Source organism: Ambystoma mexicanum, chromosome 1q (genome assembly GCF_040938575.1).
Source record: "Ambystoma mexicanum isolate Mex_15411 chromosome 1q, UKY_AmexF1_1, whole genome shotgun sequence".
Classification (NCBI taxonomy): domain Eukaryota; kingdom Metazoa; phylum Chordata; class Amphibia; order Caudata; family Ambystomatidae; genus Ambystoma; species Ambystoma mexicanum.
The window spans coordinates 63,841,766-63,866,650 of record NC_090922.1 but is presented as its reverse complement, the minus strand read 5'-3'; positions in this window follow the sequence as shown (position 1 = coordinate 63,866,650).

Genomic DNA, 24,885 nt, shown 5'->3' with positions numbered 1-24,885 from the left:
TGGGTTATCCCTCTCCTAAAAAAAAACACCTTAGACCCGGAGGTTCCAACCAATTATAGACCTATCACAACGGTCCCATTTCTGCTAAAGATCTTAGATAGAGCAGCCTATCTTCAGATACAGAACTATCTGGAATCAAACAACCTACTAGGCACGAGACAATCTGGCTTCAGACCGAAGCACGGTACGGAGACAGCCCTCCTCGATCTCAAGACCCAAATTGAGGATCTCAAAGACAAAGGTAAACAAGCCCTGTTACTACTATTAGACTTATCTGCGGCCTTTGATCTGGTTAATCACCAAATCCTCTGTCACCACTTGAAAACTGCAGCTCACTTCTCCGACATGGCCACAAATTGGATTCAATCCTTCCTGGATAACAGACAGATGAGGGTATTCTCGCCCACCTCCGCGGCTGACCCTGCACCAGTCCCCTGCGGAGTCCCCCAAGGATCGTGTGTATCCCCTACCCTTTGCAATGTATTTACTAAACCCTTATTTGATGTGCTTGACTATCTGGGTGTCACCTACACAAATTATGCTGATGACACCCAGATACTCATCCCCATCACGGGTGATTACACATTAGACTCAAAAGCCTTGAATGACGTTTACCATGTCATTCAAACATGGATGGCCCAACATGAGCTCCGTCTCAATGACGACAAGACAGAGCTCCTCATCCTAGGTACTCAGCAAAGACTAAACAAGCTGAACCCTATGTACAGCTCCTTTAGCATCGATGGAAATATAATAAAAGTCTCCAAAGACACAAAAACGCTTGGAATCTACCTCGACTCCACCCTCTCCCTTCACAGACAAACTAATGCAGTTGCGGCCGCCGCCGCCTATACCTGCAAGCTGATCACAGCATGTCGCCCTTTCCTCTCCTCGCACAACTGTACTACGCTTGCTAGGACCCTGGTCATGTCTAAACTTGACTATTGCAATGCATTGTACCAGGGCACTAATCAGGGGAACCTAGACAAGCTCCAAATCATACAAAATAACACCATCAGGGCAGCCCTCAATATCCCCAGATCTGCACACATTTCGGATACCAGGAAGAACCTTCATTGGTTGTCAGTCACCTAAAGGATCTCACCAAAATCGCTTGCCCTTACCTACAAATGCATGAACAATCTGGCCCCCACTTATCTCTCCTCACGATTCACGCTGTACACTCCAGTTCGCTCACTTAGATCTACCCTGAACCAGAGCCTACTGATACCTAGATATAAGCTCCAAACAGCTGGTGGTTCTAGCTTCCCAGTCCTGGCAGCCAAACTGTGGAATGCTGTCCCCTTGACTATCAGAAACCTCCCCTCCCTCATCCTTTTCAAACATAGAGCCAAATGTTGGCTCGCCTCCTCCAATGCCTAAGCTACATTCGGAAAACGTGTTGCAATAACCTATGTAAGGATGTACTACTTGACAAACCATGTATCGTTGTACTACCTACCTATGTCTATTTCTATGCCATATTTATTGTTTGATATATTATCACTGTATGCAACTTATGTAACCATTGCCTTAAGAAATGCGCCCGGTAGCCTCCGGGCCTGGTCTGCGCTATACAAATAAAATAAATACAAATAAAATTACAACCACGGAGGAGCAGCACCTATATGCGCCTATACAACACAAGCTTGTGTCCAACCACTTTGAACTTTGTGACATTCCTGCCTGACATCATTTATGACGTTTTTGCCCTTATAATCAATTGTAAGTGTATTGTTTGCCAGAGCGCTCTCGGGCAGCAGAGTTCTCTGGATGCCAATTCCTGATAAAAAGGCCAACTCTCGCAACCTGTTCTCTTAGTCTCATTCCCCGTAGGGGTGTGTCAATTTATTTTTATTGCACGTGCTAAGACGGGGATGGGCCTTTACATTTGGTGATCCCCGCGATGTGCTTTGGGACAGGTGCCCCAAGGCCCCGTGCCGTGCGGCGAGAACTAGGACGCCCACCAGCAAAACCATCGCCTCCACGGTTGACCAGCCCGTGCGCACAACGAGAGGGTCCAAGGGTTCCAGTTTACCGAATACCCAACTAAAAAACTGCTCACCGAGGCGGGCCATGGCTTGGTTGGGGTGCGGAGCCGATTGTGGATAGACCGAGAACAGTGGCTCCCGGACCACCCGACTGAACATGCGAGTACTGGTTGCGACAATTTCAGAGGGAGAAAAAAGGGGACTGGGAAAAGGGGAACAGATAACGGAGTGGGCAAGATAAATGTTAGGGCAAAGTCAGGGTCTGTGTGAATGTTACTGAGGCTTTTTCTTACCTATCCTTTATATGGCCACTAGGTTTTTGTTGAGAAAAAAGAGTTAAAAGAGGTACAAGGGATCCTAGCCCGAAGGGGGCTAGAAGGCGGCGCAGCGTAGCATTGTCTCGTCCAGTGCAGGTAAATAAGTGAAGATAAAGAGAAAACAGTAGGAGTCTCATATATTTAGTAGGCTCGGAGTAGTAATTTAGAATATTCTTTTTCTGTGTGAGCAGAACTCTTGGTGAAGTAGATTGAGGAGTTTTAGAAGTGGGGAGTGCATGAGAAAGCAAGGTTGAGGGGTATAAACTGAAACAATTGAGAAGGGGAGCAAAACAAAGGTAGTTCATGTTATATGTTTATGTGTTTTTATGTTCATGTGCAACAGTGTTACATGTTGTTCTGTTAAGTGCCTATGTATTTGTGAATTCGAAAAAGAATTAAGGTTGATCAAGAAAAATCGGTAATGAAATGTGCAAATAATCTGATAAACATGTTGAATAGTGGCAAATAATGAACACCTTTTGAAATATTTTGTGGTTCCAGCAAGGTGGTGTAAGTAAAAAGGGTGTTGAAATACTGTTGGCGCCAAAAGTTAAACAAGGTTGAATAAGAAGTGTCACAAGATAAAGATTGTTAGCTGATTGATTGTGTATTTGTCCCCAGAAAGTGAAGTGACCAAAATTAAGAGTACAAATACACAATCATGGGAGGGATAACACCATTAACGCACATTTGTCAGCATCTCCCCTTGTATAGTGAGAAAATACAAAAGTATCATGATCAATGGGTGGTGGAAATAAAAGGCGGCAGCGTAACACCTATATGGCCGGAAGGAGGGTCCTTCGACAAGAGGTTATTGGATCTAGTATCCACACACTTGCTCGTGAAATGCAGGGGAAAGCAATTGCAGAACAGAAGGGAAGTGCTAGATTTGTGGCGAATGTTTGAGGAAGTAGCACCTACAGGTGAGGTAAGTAAGGACGCGATAGTTGAGAAAGAGAAGGTGCCGGAGGGAGGAGATGGGGCTACAGGGGGAGAATGCACGACAACCACAACAGAGAATGACACTACCAAAATATACCCGTTGATGACAAGACTTGCAGTGGGATACAGTGAGCCTCTATATGTGCCAACTGTCAAGCAGTTCCCCCCTTCTCATCTGAGTTCGATCTTTGCTGGATTTCTTGGTCGATGCCTTCTTGCGAACTGATCGAGTCTTGAATAAAGCTGCACAAGTCTCTTCCGACTCCAGCGTGCGTTCAAGGTTCCGGGATGCAGTGATCCAGGAGTCCGGGAAATTAACAGGGTGTGCAACAAGCACACGAGTCCAGTAACCAAGAAAGGAAGGAAAGGGACTAGGATGGGGTAAGCTGGAAGAAGCAAAGGAGACAATACCGCGAGCCAAGGAGCACACGTCTGGTCGCTACTTCGCAATAGCATTGAGACGCACGGGGCAGCGGGGGCGTGGCACATTTATGGGACGTACAATGTCCGCCGTGAAGGCTGGTGCGAGGCGTGTCATGTGATACGGCCATGTTGGAAGAAACAATGAATACAAGCCCCGTCGCGATAAGGACCAGGAAGTCCAGAAGGGGCGCGTTCTGTGGGTCATGACAGCATGCCTCCTCCGAAAACCTTTCCACCAGGTTTGCCTGGGTGTATAAGGTGAAATTTTCTGAGCAGTCGAGGGGCCTTGAGATCAGAAAGTGGCTCCTAGGTTCTTTCACTAGGAGGATATCCTTTCCATTCGACCAGGTATTGAAGCTGACCCCGTTTATACCTGGAATCACATATTCGGGATACTTCATGCTCCAATTGGTTGTCGACCAATAGAGGAGGAGGTCGGCAGGATTTCCGGAGGATTGGTTGTAGGTTTTCAATAAGGATGTGTGAAATACTGGGTGAATTCTCTTCCAAGAGTCTGGTAGTCTAATCCGGTATGAAACTGGATTGATAATTTCCTTGATGGGAAATGGACCATAGTACCGAGGGGCCAACTTGTTTGGCCGTAGATGCCGGGTAGTAATTTCGAAGACAACCAGACTTGATCACCGATAGCATAAGAAGGACCTGGTCTCCTTTTTAAATCCGCATACCTCTTAGTCTGTGTTCTGGCCCTGTCTAAGTTTTCTTTGGCCTCCTGGTGAACGTTGATGAGGGTTTCTATCCAGGAGTCGACAGTAGTTACTGGTGTAGGATGAGGGAGAACAGAGGAGGGTAGAACCGATGGATGGAAACCTTGGCTACAAAAAAAAGGACTTGTTTTAAGTGCTGAATGTTCAGAATTGTTGTAGGCGAATTCAGCCACGGGTATCAGGAGCGACCAGTCCTCTTGAACCTTGGTGGCGAAACATCGAAGATACTGTTCCAAGGTCTGATTAGCACGTTCTGTGGCCCCATTGGTTTGGGGATGATAACCAGACGAAAGGGTGCGTTGGATTCCCAAAATGCGACAGAGATGTTTCCAGAATTGAGAGACGTATTGAGGTCCTCGATCAGATATGATCTTGGAAGGAAGTCCATGTAAACGAAATATGTGTTCCAGGAAGATTCCAGCAAGCTCGGATGAGGATGGCAGCTTACACAGGGGTGTAAAATGAGCCATATGAGTGAACAAGTCTATGGTTACCATGATGGTCGTGTATCCTCAGGAAGGTGGTAATTCCACAATGAAGTCTGTAGCAATGAATTCCCATGGTCTTGTTGGCAGCGATGGTTGCAGTAGAAGACCCGCCGGTCTCTTGTTATCATGTTTGTTTTGACTGCAGACAGCACAAGCTTTGATGTACTGTTGTACGTCGGTCTTCATTCCAGGCCACCAAAACTGTCTTTGTATAAGACGGAGGGTGTTAGTTATACCACGATGTCCGGAGTAAAGGGTATCATCGCAGAGGTTTATCATTCTTTGTTGTAATTTCTGTGTAGGAATGACCAGTGCATTGTCCTTGAATAAATATCCTTCCTTAACTCTTAGGTTCCATGGATTCTTCCTTGAAATATCCTTCCAGAGGTCAGAGGACTGGGTTTGCACTCGGATTTCTTCCAGGAGGTTGACAGCTTGAGCTACAAAGATCGTGTGATGAAAAATTTTAGGATAGGCCTTGTCTTCAGTGGTTACATAGTCAGGACGTCGAGATAAGGCGTCAGCAATCATGTTTCGTGATCCAGGAACATGAGTGATTTGGAATTGGTACTGGGCAAAGAAGTAGGCCCAACGTGCCCGACGACTGTTCCTGCACTCCAACGACTGTAGAATTTGAAGATTCCGATGGTCCGTGCGGACCTGAACTGGATATCTAGCACCCAGAAGTAGATGTCGCCATTCAGTGAAGGTTTGGCGGATGGCTAACAGTTCCTTTTCCAGGACGGAATAGTGTGTCTCACTGGGAGTCAGGGTTCGTGAGAGGTAAGCAATGGGGTGTTCCAGTTTATCCTCAAGTACCTGTTCCAAGACCACTCCTATGGCGTAGTTAGAGGCATCCGTTTCCACTAGGAATGGGTGATTTATGTCGGGTTGGGCCAGGATGGGGGCTTGCGTGAACTCTGTCTTCAATTGTTGAAATGCTTTATATTGCGGTGTAGACCAGATAAAGGGGGTGTCTTTCTTCAAGAGAGCAACGATTGGCTGAACGATCTCGGAAAAGGTAGAAATGAACTTCCGGTAGAAGTTGGCAAGCCCCAGGAAGGATTGAACTTGTTTCACAGATGTGGGAGCGGGCCAAGCCAGTATGGCTTTTACCTTTGAAGGGTCCATATAAAATTCCTTCTGGGCTAAGGATGAATTCTAGGTAGTGAACACAAGAAACGTGAAACAAGCATTTTTTGGGTTTGGCTAAAAAAGTTTGTGTTCATGGAGCCGTTGTAATACTGCCTTTACATGTTCTTCATGCTTTAGATGATCCTTGGAAAAGATCAATATGTCATCCAGATAGACAATGACCAAGAGGAATAACATGTCAGAAAACACCCTATCCATAAAACGTTGAAAAACTGCAGGGGCATTAGCTAGTCCAAAGGGCATGACTAGATATTCATAGTGACCAAAGGGTGTTCTAAAGGCTGTTTTCCATTCGTCTCCTTCCCGGACACGGATTAAATGGTAGGCACCCCGGAGATCCAATAGGCACCCTGGAGATCCAACTTCGTGAATATTACGGTGCCTCTCACAGCTTCCAGGATATCCGAGATCAGGGGCAGTGGGTACCGATCTTTGAGGGTGGATTGATTTAAGCCACGATAGTCGAGGCAAGGTCTGAGTTCCTTGGTGTCCTTCTTGGGAACGAAGAACAACGAAGCACTCGCTGGAGATTTTGAGGGTCTTATGGTGCCGTTTTCAAGATTGGTGTCCAGGTATTCTCGGAGGGCCTTTTTCTCAGGTTCAGAAAGAATGAACATTCTGCCGAAGGGAATCACTGCTGAGGGATCTGTATCTATGGCACAGTCTTCAGGTCTGTGAGGGGGTCAGGCCTGGACTATGGCAGTTTAAAATACATCAGCATATCCCTGATAGGCCTCTGGGACTTGTATGATATTGGAAACCATGAGTGGTGTTTTCTGGTCTCTTAGTGGTTCTTTAGGGGGTGTCAAGGAGGGATCCAGGGATAGACAGTGGGACATACAAAACTCTGAGCCCAGGAATAGTGATCCTGCTGTCCAATTGATATATGGATTGTGCTTTTGTAACCAGGGCATACCCAATACCATGGGGTAATGGGCTGACTTAATGATGTCGAATGTAATCCGCTCTTGGTGATGGTTTATGTAAAGTTGGATCTCTTTTGTCTGCAGGCTTATGGGTCCTGAAGAGAGGGGTCTTCCGTCAATTGCTTCCACCAGCTGCATGGTGCTTTGTCTCGTACGGAATATGATGACTAACAATCCAGTCTTGATCAATGAAGATTCCCATAGCTCCGCAGTCCACCAAGGCGAGAATGGGATAGGTCTTATTCTTGGAGGGCGACAGGAAGGCCTGTAGTATCAACAAATTGTTTTGTCCAGGAGAGTTCAAGGATGGAATTGATGTGGAGCAAACATCTCTCTCCCGAAGCTCTGCTCCATCTAGTATTGGGAGCTGGCGTTTCCCGAACGCCGAGGAGGGGCTAGAGGACACTCCCTAACCAAGTGTTTGTCTGAGGCACAATACATGCACAACCTCGTATGAATCCTTCTCATTCTTTCTTGCGGGGATATAGGTCCACTGAAGGCTCTTATCTGCATAGGTTCAGGTTCAGAGACTGAGCCTGGGTTTGTGTCCGTCTTGGTGGTATTCTCGAAAGACAGCTTCAGAGGATTAGCTCTGGATTTCTTCTTCTCTGTCTTCCTTTCCTGGATACGGAAATCTATTTGCAAGGCAAGGTCCATTAGTGCCTGAAATGAGTTTGGGTGAGCCACTCTGGCCAACTCATTCTTAATCTCCTCATTCAGTCCTCTCCTGAAAAGGGTAAAACTAGCCTCAGGGGACCAATCAGCTTCCTTGACTAATTGCTTGAATCGGGTAACATAGGTGAGCATATCCTGGGATCCTTGCTGGAAGTCTAACAGGCGTTCCTGGGCACTATAGACCTGCTCTGGACAGTCAAACATGGTTTTAAGGGCTTGTATGAAGCCATCATAGTCATCCAGAAGAGTATCGCCGGAATTAACGAGGGGCGTAGCCCAGGTCAAGGCATTTCCTGAAAGGTGAGAAATTATGAACCCCACCTTAGCCCTGGGAGTTGAAAAGTAATAGGGCTTAAAAGTAAAGTGGACCAAACATGAATCCAGGAATCCACAAAGGGTTTTTGCGGAGCCATCGTATTTGTCCACTATGCCGCCCAGCAATACACTTTCTTTTGTGGCAGAATCACGGGATAGAACTCATTGTTTGAGAGTGGCGTTTTCTGCCTTTAGATTCTGCACCTCGTTTGATAGCTCTTGCATGCCATGCATCAATTCCTGGACAGCCGCTTCCATGCCCATATCGAGTTCGGTCGGGTGGCGTCTCAAACTGTCAAGGAGTACCCCCTTCTCACCTGAGTTCGATCTTTGCTGGATTTCTTGGTCGATGCCTTCTTGCGAACTGATCGAGTCTTGAATAAAGCTGCACGAGTCTCTTCCGACTCCAGCGTGCGTTCAAGGTTCCGGGATGCAGGGATCCAGGAGTCTGGGAAAGTAACAGGGTGTGCAACAAGCACACGAGTCCAGTAACCAAGAAAGGAAGGAAAGGGACTAGGATGGGGTAAGCTGGAAGAAGCAAAGGATACAATACCGCGAGCTACGGAGCACACGTCTGGTCGCTACTTCGCAATATCATTGAGACGCGAGGGGCCGTGTGGGCGTGGCACATTTATGGGACGTACAGCTTCCACCATGAAGGCTGGTGCGAGGCGTGTCATGTGATACGGCCATGTTGGAAGAAACAATGAATACAAGCCCTGTTGCGATAAGGACCAGGAAGTCCAGAAGGTGCGTGTTCTGTGGGTCATGACACCAACATGCACAGCACCAGTGACCCCGGCAGCGGTGTCTGCCACTGCGCCGCCCCCGTATGAAAGAGGAGGGCTGTATGGCCCAACCAGTGCCCCACCAGTGAATTTGGCACAGTTAACAGGGGATTTAGACAGACACGTTGCGCATGCACAATTGGAGAGAACATGGTTACGAGCCTTGTGCGACAGGGGCCAGATGTTGCCAGGAGGAGGGCAGGTACCACCATTAATGTTCGGCGACCTCACACCTCCGCCAAGCGACGCAGGGGTATCCACACCATCCCCACCACCACTGACAGCGCCAATACCAAAAGAGCAAGAACAAGAGTGGCAATCAGGTGAGTTTCTGTTCCATTTAAATGGCAAACCCGTGAAAATAATACAGCCAGCAACGCCGCATAGCCAGAGAGGGGACGCCCAAGAAGGAAGGGAACAAGAAGAGGAAGTAGAGGAGGTATGGAGTGATTTAGATGAGTATGAAGAGGGAGTGGCAGCGACGGGATCTCCATTGCCATTCCCATTCGACGAAGAGGACGAAAGTGCCCCACCAAGATGGCAAGGGAGGTTAAGGCAAAGAGTAGGAAATATGCTGGTAAGTAAAACGAGGAAGGGAACGGTAAGTAAGAGAGGAGGGAAAACAAAGCTACAAATGCCTCCGATACATAAAGGAGCAGGGAAGGTGCACTACATACCGTGGGCTCAAATGGATAAGAATAGCTTGTTGAAACTTCTCCCTCCACTTTCGGGTGGGGCGGGGAAATGGATACATGCATTCGAAAAGAACACAGCGGGAGTGCCATTGGCTATAGGGGATGTGAAAAGTTTGCTGGTGTCCGCTGTTGGTGATCAAGCGGACGAAGTGTGGGTGAAGGCGGGGTTCCCGGGAGTGACAATGAGCTGTGACCGTCATGACGGATCGCCACTTAACAACGTTAGAGCACAGGTATCGGATGCATTGCGGAGAACGTTTCCAGACATTCCAGACTTACACTTAGTGATGCAGTGCACTGTTGGAGAGGAGGAGGAGCCTATGCAATTCATCCTCCGGGTGCAAGACCTGTGGAGAAGTGAAACGGGTATGGCGTGGGATCAATCTACTGCCTTGTTCTACTTCATAATCAAAAAAGGGCTTACGAAGGAGGTACAGAAGGCCTTGGATAAAATTGCTGGGATAGAAGCCAAGGGTTGGCCCGAGATTCAGAGCATAATTGTGCACCATTGTAGGAGGATCAAAGAAAGAGAAAGAGAGATAGCACAGCGAAGGTTGGCAGATGAAGCAAAGTTAGTACAAAATAAGTTAGTGAAGGTCGCAGTGCTGAATGCAACAACATCAACCAACAGGAACGGGGAAGGAGAAGAAGGAGTGGGAAACGCACCAGCCAGAATGGCTGCAACATGGGCTGCAAGTGGACAAGAGCAGTGGGACGGAGAGGAACAGTACGGAGGGCCCCAATGGCAAGGAAGGCAAGCAAGAGGACGAGGTGGGTACAGAGGACTAAGAGGGGGACTCGGTGGAATGGTAAATAGAGGATTTGGCAGGCCTGGGCTGAGGGGGGGGACCACAAGGGTCATGTTGGAACTGTGGGAGGTGGGGACATTATTCAAGAGAATGTAGAATGCGACCCATGGGTTATTACCAAGGACAGCCCCCTACGGGAAATGAACAACAGTATGGTCACCTACACCCAGGAAGTCGCTACAGGTCACCCATTGGAGGGGGTGGACAAAACGTGCAATATTATAATGAGCCCCAAATACAACAAAGACAGCAGCCCCAGCAACGACGACCGCAGAGGGGTATGCAACAGCAAATGGCAAATGTCAAGACAAAATACTGTAGGAAATGTGAACAATAACATTTTTGCAACATCCGCTAATGGTGCACCTGCACCTTTTCGTGGTGCAGCGGTGGTAGGAGATAACGTCTTCTCAGTTCCAGGAACAGAGACGTATGCAGATTAGGACAGCCCACAGAAAGCACTTGCATGTCCAGTGCTATCTACTACCCTACGTGCAGAAGAGGAACCACTAGTGGGAGCGGAGATAGGCAACAACCAGTTCATCTTTATGGTAGACTTGGGAGTGGAAAAATCATGCCTTATGGAAGGCCGGTTCCCGCTCTTGGGAAGAAATTTGGAAACGCAAGGGTTCTCTGGGGCTATTTTAAAAGTTCCTTACACAAAAGATCTTGATATAACGGTGGGGAGAAAAACAGTGAGCGCACCGCTACTGTACCATGAAGACGCACCAATAAATTTGCTGGGAACAGACCTTTTGAGTAAATTAAACATGACAATCTCCTTTACTTAACGGGGGATAGTTTGTTCAACCCCAGAAATGTCCCTGTACGGGCGATGCTGATGATCAGCACAATGACAAACGAAGTTGCGGTAAAAGAGGTGCCCATTGACATATATATGTTCATTTATGGTATCAGGGTTTTAGCACAAGTGGTGCTAGAGATAACAAGGAAAGAGTGGAAGGTACCCTCGTATTTCGTCTTCCAGCCAATTGTGAATACAGACATTGAGCCAGGAACAATTTTGTCTATTTACCTAGAGGGGGTGCAGGTCTCGAGCAAACGTATCGCAATAATAGGACTGGACACGCATGGGTGCCAGTGGAGAACAGTGCTGTGCATAGACCCAAACATAATGTTGTGCGACCTAACTGATGAAGAATTGTTCACTGACAGTGAGAGTGACGGGGAAATAATAATGGAGATAAGTATACCTTGTAATATCATGATCCAGCATAGGGAAATACACAATCCTCTTATGGCTAGTGTTAACGTGCTACCCACCATATTTGAGAATGACATGGAGAAGGTGTTGCCAGAAATATGGACCACAGGCCCCCATTATGTAGGGCTACTACATGAAGTTACACCAATCAAAATAAAATTAAAACCAGGAGCCATATTGCCCAGAGTAAAACAGTACCCACTTTCCAGGGAAGCAGAGGAAGGAATACAAGAAACAATAAACACCCTATTACAACAAGGGATAATAGTGCCATCTAATTTGCCATGTAACACAGAGATTTTTCCAATTAAAAAAGTGAAGGGCAGGGCTTGGAGGATGATCCAGGACTTACGCCCACTTAATGACGTCATCCAGAAAGAATTCCCATTAGTTCCCAATCCAGCATCAATATTGTGTAGCATACCTGAAGATGCCACATGTTTCACAGTAGTGGATCTGAAGAATGCTTTCTTCTCAATTCCAATTGACCCAAGCTCTCAGTACCTCACAGCGTTCACCCTAGGGGGGAGCAGATATGAACATTGCAGACTACCGCAGGGATATTGTGAAATCCCCAGCATTTTTAATAGGATTTTGCATGAAGATCTCGGAAACATTGATGTAGAAAGCACAATAATACAATACATAGACAATTTACTTGTCTGCAGCAAGAGTGAAGAGCAGTGCAGGGCCGATTCTATAACATTGTTTGAATTTGTTGGCCACGAAAGGGTACAAAGTAGACAAAAGCAAACTAACTGCAATATTGCCTACCAGAAGTGCTCTACTTAGGACAGCTAATTTCAAAAGATGGCAAGCGGATATTGCCCGACAGGGCAGCAGCCATACGCCATATGATAATACCAAAAACAGTGAAGGACATGCAAACGTTTCTCTGCATCTGTAATTACTGCCGCGCATGGATACTTGATTACGCGGCATACACACGCCCACTGCTACAAGCGCTAAAGGAAGCACAAAAGAATAATGTCCCGATAAAATGGACAAATGAGATGATGACACAGTATTTCAAATTGCAAGATCTCATTGCACACGCACCCGTTCTCGCGAATCCAGATTATGACAGGGAATTCTACCTATTTTCACACTGCAATGGTACTTTAATGACTGCAGTGCTGACACAGAAAACATCGCTAGGACACAAGCCACTGGCCTATTACAGCGGAACATTGGATTCAGTGATCAAGGACATTTTGCATGCGAACAAGCTCTCGCTGCAGCGGCCTTCGCAATCGAAAAAAGTGTCACCATCATGATGGGATGCTCAGTGACCCCATCTGCAGAGCACTCGCTCTTTGCTATCCTAGAGACATCAAAATCAGCATTAACGACACAAAGGGCAACAGCCTATGAAATAATAATATCCAGCCCAAATGTCCATGTGGTCAGGTGTAAGACGGTAAACCCTGCCACATTTATTACTGAACCATGCACTGTAGGAGACATACAGGAACACGATTGTGCTACGTACGAGGGAGAAGAGGATGATATTCCAAAAGCGTGTGAAAATGCATTGCAGGAAGGAGAAACATACTTTGTAGACGGCTCAGCATCAACAGACAGTGAAACTGGGGGAAAACACGTGGGAGTGGCAGTTGTAAGAATGGAGGAAGAGGGATATGAAATCATTGTACAAAAGCACCTCCCCTCTCATTACTCTGCACAGGCAGCGGAATTGACTGCACTAATTGAGGTGTTGCGCACTGCTAAAGGATGTGCAGTAATGATATATTCAGATTCGGCGTACGCCACAACAACAGTACACTCAGGGCTGTCGCGATGGCGAAGGAGAGGATTCCCGGAGGGCAGATGGGTCACCAGTACAACATGCTGCCTTACTAAATGAGCTGATAGATGCATTAGCAGAACCATCAGTAGTAGCAGTGGTGAAATGCCAAGCCCATACCAACAACACGGATGCAATCTCATTGGGAAACGCGGCAGCAGACGCAGCAGTGAAAGACGTTGTCTATTTCAATGTCCCACCAGCAATTGAATGTATTATCAAAACGCCGAGTACAGACACATTAGAAGAGGGATACAACCATACACCATTATCCCAAATAATAGAGCTTCAAAGGCGTGCACCAGTAGAAGAGCAAGAATTGTGGGCCAAGAGAGGGTGCAAGCAGTCATCAACAGATTTAATATGGAGACTAACAAGAAAAGTGGTGATGCCAGTGGAGTTGCTGGAAGTAGCGTTCCAACAGCTACACTTTCCGACACATGTAACCAAGCAACATATTGCAGCAGACATACAAGAGCATTGGTTTGTTCCGAACCTACAGGAACATTTGTCAAAATTCACCATAGAATGTACCACCTGTCAGACATACAGTTCAGGAATGACATTGAGAACACTACGAGGAACGTTACCGCGTCCTGTGGGCCCGTTTAGAGAGCTCCATATTGACTACGCGGATATGGGAGAAAGATTTAATGGAGCAAGATAACTAATTGTGGTAGTGTGCCCCTTTTCAAGGTGGGTAGAACCCAGACCATACCCCCACCCAGATGCGAAGTGTGCCGCAAAGTTCTTGGTGCGGGAGGTGTTCTCAAGGTGGGGCATATGTGATGTTATAAGATCAGATAATGGCACACACTTTGTGAATGTCCTCTTCAAGGAAGTAACGTCATTACTGGGGGTCAAGCATGAACTGTGTTCGATTTATCACCCAAAGGCTAACGGGATGCTGGAAAAAAATCAACGGACTACTCAAAAGTAAATTATCAAAGTTGTGCAACACGCTCAAAAAGTACTGGGTGTATTGCTTGCCCCTAGCACTGTTCCAACTCAGAACGCAGCCAAGTAAAGACCACCATTTGAGTCTGTACAAAATAGTGACGGGCAGGCGCATTCATACGCCACTCTCCCCAGTAAGAAAAGCTTCAGATGCGCACAGGGCTGCCACAGTGCTGGGGGAAGAATTCAAGGAATACCTTACCCAATTGACACGCGCAGTGCGTAGCATAGCACGACAAGTTGTGCCACCCTTTACTGAAAATGCTGCGACAGACACTGTCATGCAAGCCCAAGACAGTCCAAAGGGCCCGTTAATGCCAGGAGAAAATGTGTATGTGCAAAGTTTTGTTCAGAGGTGGAACTCTCCAAGATTTCATGCCCCGTACGAGGTCATTTACTGCACACCTACCGCTATAAAGGTTAAGGGATTGAAATATTGGGTGCATCTGTCAGATGTGAGAAGAGCACGTGATAGTGCAATCCCTCAATGCGAGCAAACAGCAATGTAATTGCCAGTGGGTAGGAAAAGTAACTATGAAAACAGTACAAAATGACAAAGAGAAAGAATGAATATGAATTAAGTGAGAAAGTATTTATAAATATCTCTCTCTCTCTCCCTCCCTCTCTCTTTCGCTCTTTATCAAATTTAATGAAAATGACAATCCACAGAATGTATATAGAAATGATGCTTATTATTGAAAGAAAATGATGTTCATTACAAACAAATATAATAGTAATTGAATGTATGGGAAATATAGAAAAGTAGCATTAAGGTGTGCACACCATAGAAAGAATTATCTAGCAACAAGTAGAGATTAATAATGAAATGACAAAGGTAATGAAATGAATAATGAAATGTATGCCTGTCACTTAACCATTTCATATCGCCCCTTCAGGTAACACAATGGCCGAAAGGAGTGTACTCACAGATAACGGCACAATTTTAGTTAGTGATAGGGTAGTTAATAGAGCTAATAAATATTATAATCTAGAGTGCGGTGTGAAATATTCTGCAATATTGTTTTTGGTTATGCTATTTTTTTATGGCTTGGTGTTATACTGTGTTTTTCATTGTGGAGGACATGAAAAAGGGGGAGCGGGGCACAGCTAATATGAGAAGGATCAATACTTATATGGGCATGTGTCGAAACAATGTGGAATCATAATTATTCTGTTAATGATTACTCTGCTAATACAAACCTCACTACGTTGCACATTAATCACACAGCAACAGCCCCCCTCCTTCCACTTGCTGCTATAAACCCAAGTAATGATAATGAAACAAACCAGTATGATGGTGATTACTTTTGGGGGAATGAATCTAACCTGATAAATACTGATGTACGGACAACCATAGAACCTACCTCTCAAGGAACTATAATGCACTCTTATGTTGCTGCTACCCAAGAGTCTCAAGAACTACAAGCTGGGTACACTGTGAATGAACTCAATGACACAACATGGGCAGGAGTCTTTCCCATAAATTATCGAAAAGTAAAAACAATGAATAACCTGAAAGGGGGGAGGAGGAGACGGAAAAGGGGGGTGGGAGGGAAAAGGTATGACATCTACCATGGCCTGGGTTTAGATGAAATTGAAGACCCCCGCCACCCCGACCAATCAAATAAATGGTACTCAGACATGATTGGTACAGCAAAACAAGCCATGAACGAGCGCTGCTACGTCTGCTCTTTCATACCGCATGCATCAGGCACACCCAAAATACTTGTACCACAGGAAGTACCCTTGTCAGACGCCCAGTGTTTAATTAATCTTGTATTATGTAGATTTCGGAGCACCTTCCAGGCACACACAGTTACAATAGAATTGCTGCAGAACGAGAAAACATGCACAAGCAGGCACCAAGGAGTAATCTGCATTAAAGAACCATTCTTCGTCATAAAAGGAACAAGATTCACAGAAAACAAGTGGCATGACGAAACAATCGAGTGCAAAGCTGAAGCGCTCAAGGGACTAACTGAAGAAAACTTTCAATGGGTCAAAGAAACGTGTGCTCCTGTCTGGTCCAAGCACATCGCAAAAGTCACCTGGGTTACCGCACTAGAAAAACCTATCAAGACCCAAAAAGAAATATCACATGAGCTTTGTCTTCATGGAGGGGGGAAGGCACAAATGGGTGCCAACAAACAATGCAACAAAACAATAATTATTCCAGACATGAAAAAAGATACAGCTGCGTTAATGGACATGTATTGGGTCTGTGGCAAACAAGCCTACCTGCATCTACCGGCATCATGGAGAGGTACTTGCGCGCTGGCCACCCTGCATTCAGCTCTGATGGTAGTCCCAGAAAGCCATATCCAAGGAGGAAGGGGTTCGGCTGGCATATCGGCAGCAGGGCAATCGGCTGGTGTATCGGCAGCAGGGCAATCGGCTAACACATCGGCAGCGCCCCAACTAGCAATAACAGAACCTCCTTCATACGATCTGCTGTTGGAAAGTGACCTAAAGGACAGACTAACCCGCAAAAAGCGGTCATCAAACTACATTTCCAACGAATCATCCGCTCTCCTCGCTGAGATTCCAACAAAGTACAAGATTTTCAATTCTGCCGAGGCATTCTTTGCTTCCCTCCTGATGCCAGGAGTCCAGGCTCGAACAAACGCCAAATGGTTACAGATCATCCGCTGGGAGCTGATCCAACTGGTCAACAACACTGAAGAGGGATTCAATGTGATCAAGGCGGAACTTCGCGCCTTGCGCCTAATAACAATGCAGAACTGGTACGTCCTAGACCTTCTCACAGCAGTGGACGGCGGTGTTTGCCAAAAAATCGGGAGCGCATGCTGTTCATTCGTACCCTCTGAAGATGCAGATAATGGGACCCTCTCCCACGTGATCTCAGCAGTACACAGTCTGGCGGAGAGGATGTTGAAAGAAGGAGGAATAGAGCCAAGCAACTGGTTTGACAATATGATGAAAATTTTTGTTCCTATCATCGTTTTTATTTTACTATTTTTCTGTGTGTGCCAACTAGGTATCCGATGCTGTGCAAAATCTATGCCTAACTCAACAATGATGATGGGAACGATGGGCCGACAGACAACGGTGGCTACTATGATAGATGCACAAATGCAAACTGGAGAACCTAACCCACCAAAGTATCGCATGACAGCTGTATATCGCCAGAATGGGGACATGGTCGATAATCTATATCACACCACCATAAAAGAACCAAGGAAGCTGCAATGGTACTGGGAACTGTGGATGCACCTGAATGGGGTTGGAGGAATATATATGACATGCACCCCAGATGAATATGCAAGAAACGGCCATAGTTTAAGAAGTGTGTGCAGGGCATGGATGCCAATAAAAGGAGCACCTGCTTGGGATGAAGCGGTTGCAGAAGCAGAGTATTATCGAAATGAGAATAAGAACAATAAATAGTTTGTTACTTTAGATGTAACGAAAGGGGGGAATGATTGGGAGTGAGGGGTCGTTCATACCCCCCGCCATGCATTCAGTACAGTTTGGACCATGTGCCTCCCAATGGTGGGGGACGCCTCCATCGCCCTTATGTTAATATCAGCCTTATGCTGGCATTGGCGTAGATGGGGCTGTTGCGTGGGACACGTGGTATCCATTTTGTGCACCCTCGACTCCATCTTTTTAACTAGGCCTCACTGAGATAATACGAAAAAAGGCTTCTCTCCCCTTAGCAGCTCTGTGCACACCGTGCACAGGGCCCCCACCCATTCTCACTGTGTCTGAAAGTTTTGCAGCTCCATTCTCACGCTCGAGCCGGAGGCGATTGCAACAAAAACAAATGTAATATCTCGCTCTTCCTCTGAGATCATTGTCCCATGTGTGAACCGGCCTGAGCCAGGCCTTGTAGCTCATCCATCTCCACAAACCTGCCCGTGCCCCCTCACCCTCGCTGTTGGAAAATTACTGCCAGTGTAACCCTGTGTCCCTGCAAGGTATTCTCTTGATGCACCAGATATGTGACCCTGCCATGAAGCCCACCCCAGCATGCCCTTAGATAAAAATCAGACCTCTGTCACAGTATATTGCCTCCTGCAACTAACAAACGTCAACTTTCCCCCGCCTCTTTGATAAATCCAGACCCACCCGCAATCGATGTTATCATACTGGGCAAGACCCTTAACCTGATACCCCATATAAGTCCCAATAAGTAATGGTGCAATTACACAAATACAATTTATAGGTTTATAATGATTTGCTCCAAGGGGTTGTAATGACGATTATTTAGTGCATATTTTATTATAGTGTATTATGTTAGCGGCCACCCTGCCTCACAGCGACCTGACCCTCACCCCTGCTTGGACACAGACAGATGGACCTTGTGATGCTCACCCTCCCGCCAACCCAACAGCCAACCTATGGAGGAGCAGCGCCTATATGCGCCTATACAACACAAGCTTGTGTCCAACCACGTTGAACTTTGTGACATTCCAGTCTGACATCATTTATGACGTTTTTTGCCCTTATAATGAATTGTAGGTGTATTGTTTGCCAGAGCGCTCTCGGGCAGCAGAGTTCTCTGGATGCCAATTTTCTGATAAAAAAGACTAACTCTCGCAACCTGTTCTCTTAGTCTCATTCCCCGTTGGGGTGTGTCTATTTATTTGTATGGCACGTGCTAAGACAGGGATGAGCCTTTACAGCATGTATGGTTCCTTGCAGGCTGGGTCGGTTCTATCTAGGATCTTGTAGAGGGTTGATATTCTTCCCTTGGGGGTGTCGCTGTGAGTTAGCTCCAGGGCTGTGAGATCTCTGCTTCCTTGTTTTTTCATAATGCTGCTTGAGAGCAGTGCCTCTGCTGTGCATATCGGAACCTCTCCGTCTCCGGAACCTTGAATTTCGCCTTACAGGCTTCAAAGTCCAGGGGGTTTCCATTCTCAAAAATGTCTTGAACCTTCTCTAGCCCTCCTTCTGTCCATCTATGAAAATTATTAGGGCTAGTGCCAAGAGTGAAGTCCGGGTTCTTCCAGATTGGGGTGAGTGGGCCTATTGTGCTTCGGCATTTCCACCGTTGCGCCACTTTCCTCCAGTTCTGCACTGTGTTTTCGGTTGCTGAGAGGGGTTCCGTGCTTGTTCAACCACTGAGTCTCTTCCTGTGCGGTACTGAGTCTATCGGGACTGGGCTCCAGGCCTCCTCCAGCTCCAGCCAACTGGGTTTCGGGGTGACGGCGTTCCAGGCGAAGGCCTGCGAGAGCTGCGATGCCAGGATATATCTTGCTACATCTGGTGCTCCCAGGCCTCCCACCGCTCATCCTCGGAGCATAATCCTCTACGGAATTGTTTTTCTTTCCTTCCCATATATATTTCACAATGTTCCTTTGCAGCTTCTGTACCGCTTGTTTCGGGATGGTTGCAGGCAAGGCTGAGCAGTGATAAAGCAGTCTGGGAATTAGGTTCATCTTCAGAGCTGTGATTCTCTCTAACCAGGAGATTTCCTGTTTCTGCCAGCGTATCAGGTCGCTTTTGAGTTCTTTGAACAAAGGAGGGAAGTTCGCTTCATACATTCTGTTAGGTTTGACTGGAAGCTGCACCCCTAGATAGGGCAGTTGCCCTTTCGCTCAAGGTATTGCATAGTCATTTTCCAGCCCAGTTGTCAGAGTCTGAGGCAGGTTGATGCCCATCGCTGTGGATTTGGAGAGATTAACCTGGAATCCTGATGCCTCCCCAAATTCCTTGAGTTCCGACCACAGTGCTTTCATGGACTCCTTGGGTTGGGCCAATGTTAACAGGACATCGTCGGCGTATAGGGCAGCTTCCTAGACTTGGTCTTTGATTTCCAGGCCATGGATTGTCGTATTGTGGCGGATTCTATTTGCGAATGGCTCCATGGATAGAGCAAAGATGAGGGGGGAAAGAGGGGCATCCTTGCCTCGTGCCTCTTGTTATCTGGATTTTGTTTGATCTAGTCCCGTTCATTCTGAGCCTGGTGGAGGGATGATGATAATTGGCTAATGTCCATTTTATAAAATTAGGGCCGACCCCATAGTGCCTTAGTGTTTCTTGGATATAGCCCCGGTCTAGCATATCAAAGGCCTTATGAGCGTCAAGCGATAGGACCATCATTTCCAAGCCCTTCCTGTTGGCGGATTTAATGATATTTATGGTTTGTTTTATGTTGTTGTGGGTGCTCCGGCCGGGGATGAATCCAGTCTGGCCTGTGTGGATAATGTCTGGGAGTAAGGGCGCCAGCCTGTTCGCTAGGGTTTTCGCAAATATTTTGGCGTCAATGTTCAATAGGGGGATGGGTCTGTAAGAGGCACAGAGGTTTCGATCCCTTCCGGGCTTCAGTATGAGCACAGTTAGCGATTCCTCCATGGAGGGGGTAGTGGTTCCCGATAAGAGGAACGATTTGAACCGGGCCACCAGCTGGGGTGCGAGGATGTAGGTGAACTTCTTATAGAATTGGGCCGTGAGCCCATCTGGTCCCGGGGTCGAGTTTTTTAATGTTGAGATAACATCGCTCACCTCTTCTGCTGAGATTGGGTCTTCTAGGACTTTCAGTTGAGGATGCGGAGGGACCAAGGAGACACCTGCTAAATATTGGGACTGTGCGGATTTTGTCGTTGGTGGCCCTGCCATGATCCCCTTGTGGTGCGCTGTCATGATTTCCAGTTTCTCTGCGTTGGAGTGGCGATGGATCCCTTGGCTATCATGGAGACATTGAATATTGTTTCTTGACTGGAGCTTTTTCAGTTTATGGACCAGAAGCCGGTTTGCTTTACTGCTGTTCACATAGTAGAATTGCTTGGTGCAAGTTAATGCTCTGGCTGCATTGTCCGCTAAGTGCATTTTGAGAATTCTTTTCGCTTTCTTGAGCTCGCAGTTCACTTTCCTAGTTTGGCCTTGTTTGAGGATACGCTCTGCTTCTACCACCTCCGCCTCAAGTTTGTCCTGCTGTAACTTATTCAGTCGTCGGAGCCTTGCTGTGCAGTCACATGCAACGCCCCTCATGACCGGTTTCATTGCGTCCCAAATGATCGATTCCGACGTGTCCCTGGTGGTGTTCTCCTTGAAGTAATTCTTGAGGGCCTCCACAATTTCCGTTCTGATGGCTAGGTCCATCAGAATTTGGTCCTGTAGCTTCCAATATCGCTGAGCTGGCTTAGGCAAGCTTTGTCCCCTTAAGTTCATTGTCACCGGGGCGTGATCCGATAGAGCTCTGTGTCCAATTTGAATGGCTTCGACACAGGGGAAGAGGGCAATGGAAAGGAGCAGCAGGTTGATCCTCGAGTGCCCAAGGTGGGCATGAGAGAAGAATGCATAGTCTTTCACCCCCATGTTGGAAAATCACCATACGTCTATGGTGTCGGTTTCTGTCAGAAATTCCGCCATGGCGAGAGCCTTGCCGAAGTCCTCCTTTGTTGGGGGGAGCGTTTTGTCCAGATTCGGGTCTGGTGTTAAGTTGATATATCCACCTATTATTAAATGGCCCTCTGTATAAGTTATAAGTATGGGCAGGAGGTTGCGGAGGAAAGGCCATTGCGCTGCGTTTGGGTAGTATATTGCAGCTAGAATGATGGGAAGCTCCACAAAGAGGCCTTTCAGTAGTATATAGCGCCCCTCTAGGTCTCTTTTGACGGTGATTTGTTTTAGCAGCAGGTCTCGTCTTATTAATATGGCTACCCCCCTTTTCTTTTGATCCTCAGAGGCAAAATAGCGTCTTGGGTATCGTTGGAAACAGATACGGTTTTCATCTGTCGCCAAGAGGTGCGTTTCCTGTAAGCAGACGATGTCGGACGCCAGCTGAGAGAGTCTGTGCTCCACCGATTTTCTTTTACGGGGTGCATGTAGACCGTGGACATTCCAGGACGTCACTGAGAGTTCGCTATCCAGCTGGACTATTTGTTATTAAGATGGATGAAAGGTTTGTCCTGCCCCTGTTGGATTGCGGAGCCATAGCCTCCCTCTCCCCGGTGGGAAGGGAGTACGTTGTTGGAGTAGTTCTGCTCTGAAGATCATCCTCCCTTGAGCTGTATTTCTTACTGAATGTCTCCCCTCCCCTTCGTGATGTCCTCTTGGTTCCCAGTCCCAACGCTCCCCCAACCGAACTAATGGAAAAACAACAAGAACACGAACAAAACCAAAAACAGGTATTCCGGACCAGCCTTCTACCAACGGGGTGAACGGCTGGGCCACAGCTACCAATTCGATATGAGGCCCGAAGACCTCCCGCAGTATCGGTGAGATTGTTGGAATGTGGGTTTGCATTTCATTGGTTTCTTTGGCGATTGGTGTTGTTGTAAGAGGCGGACGCCTCTGGGTCCCCAGGGGTAAAGTCTATTTGTGAGGCCCTGGCTTCCATCCCGAGGACCCCAGGGGGAAGGTGTGGGATCCCAGAGCTTCCAACATAGGGAGCTCCAAGTAGATAAGTTCGACAAATGTGGCCTGCGGAGAGGGTGCCATGCCACTGGAGGGTAGTCTCAAGGATTATTCTGTTTTTTCCCCTTGGCCAAAGGGCCACATACTCTGCAGCGACCCTCCATCCGGGACCAGGTGCAATGGGGTTCCCTCTCTGCTCCCCCTGGATTTGGGTTTGAGTTCCCAGAGGGTTCCTCTTCTGTGTCAGGGTTCAAGAAGGTTTCGGCTTCTTTCGGGGAGAGGATCTGTCGTGATTTACCTTCCCATATGAAGGGAAGGGCTGTAGGGAAATTCCATCGGTAAACAATTTTCCGCTCCCAGAGCCAGTCAGTCATGGGCCTGAGAGGCTAGTGTGGCTAGTGTGGATGCTGCTAAGTCCTGGAAGAGGGAGATTGATGCGTCTCTGAAGTGGACGCGCTCCATGGCCCTGGCTTCACGCATTATATGCTCTTTGAGCCTGTAAAAGCGGACTCTCACTACTATGTCTGCTGCGGCGGTGGAACTTTGTCTGGGTCTTGCCCTGTGCACTCGGTCGAGTTCCAGTGGGGAGTCGCCTGGAAGGGTAAATATGAAGCGGAAGAGGTCACAAACGTAGGCAGGAAGCTCTTTCTCCGAGATTGACATTGGAATTCCTCGTAGGCGGATGTTGTTACGCCTAGAGCGATTTTCTGCATCTTCTTACTTGGCCTCTGCATCACACCTGGATTCTAGGGCTCTGATTCTATCTGCCCCCTCTCCGATCTCAAAGTTCTGTTCATACAGTGTGGTCTTGATTTCTTCCGTTCTTGATTCGATTTCCCCCACTCGCTTGTCCAGCCATGCAATCTGACTCTTTACCTCTTCAGCTCCTTTCTGAAATTCCTTGGTGAGAGCTGATAGGAGCTCTTGTAAGACCTATTTTGTGACAGTTTGTGACACCATGGTGGACTGGCTCTCTGGCGGATTACTTCCTGACCCACCTTTGTAGTGCTCACTTCTTTTGCTTCCCCCCCCCAGGCGTTGCTAATAATGCTGTTATGTCTGTTTGCTTAGTCGCTTTGAGGGTCTTGGCCATACTGATTCAGTCCACCCTTATCTGGGTCAGGTAGGAGGGGAAGGATTGAGCAGTTGAGGCCCTTCCCCGTTGCTTCTGAGCTGCCGCACCCCTCTTTGAACAGAGCAGGGGGACCTCGTGGGCCCCACAAATTGGAGTCTCGCTGCACAATGGGTTTTAGGGCCAATTGGCACATGTAGTCCCGGGCGGGACGGGAGGCATGTGGTGGGGAGTAGGACCCCCTCTGTGTCGCGGGCCTCAGTAGGTTTCCACCTTTGGACTATGGGAGTTAGTGCGGGCTCCTTCCCTGAATCCAGTAGATAACCCTTAGGAGGTGAGCATGTTCGTGGAGCTCTAATAGTGAGGAGCTCTCTGGGGTAACAGGTTTGCAGGATTTCCACCAGGCCGGAACCTCCTCAGAGCTAGTGGTGGTGGTGTCTGGGGACTCCAGACACTTCACAATGGGAGAGAGGCCGTGGGTCGCGGTCTTGGATGGATTAGCAAACTCCCTAGGATGCCCTAGGGTCAGAAGGTGGGCTCGGGTTCTGGCAGTTTCGTGTGAGGGCTTTGGGTGTGGGTCACAGAGCACCGTCCCCCACTGCTGCGTGTGGTCACTGGTCCCCACCCTGTTGTATGCAGCCAGTGAACTGCAGCCTCACCCGGTCCGGGGGCTCCCGAGCGCACGAGGCCCAGGGGCACAAGGGCTAGAAGATGCTAGATTGTTGCGGCAAGTGCCGCCCAACCGCTCGGAGGGCTTGGAGAAGACCACAGGGCAATCGAGACCACGACTGAGGGACCCTCCGGAGGTGATGTCCTGATGCCTGCAGGGTGATGGAAGGATGCTTGACCCCGGAACACTGCCCTAGGATCCGGGGGCAGCTTAATTCATTGTCGTCCCAGTGGGTGATGGATGCGGGTGGGCCCTCGCGCCCGCCGGGAGAGTCCTGTACTCCGAAGATGACTCCCTGAAGGCGTGTTGCTCCGCTGGTGGTGGCTCCGGATCGCACGGATGAGTGGGCGGAGGGCCCCCCGCAGACTTGCTGTGTTCCTGTCTGGGTGTTGGGATGGGCGCCAGAGCTCCCTTGGCTGCAGCGTCCACGGAGGGCAAGGGGCTTTCTCCCCTGTTGCGGGCTAGGTGCTGGCCCCGCAGAATGTTCGGCCGCGGGCCTGATGGGCTGTCTGGTCTGTTGGAGTTGGGCATTCAACTGGGTCCGTTTGGGATGGTCCCCTCCACGCTGTCTCAGGAG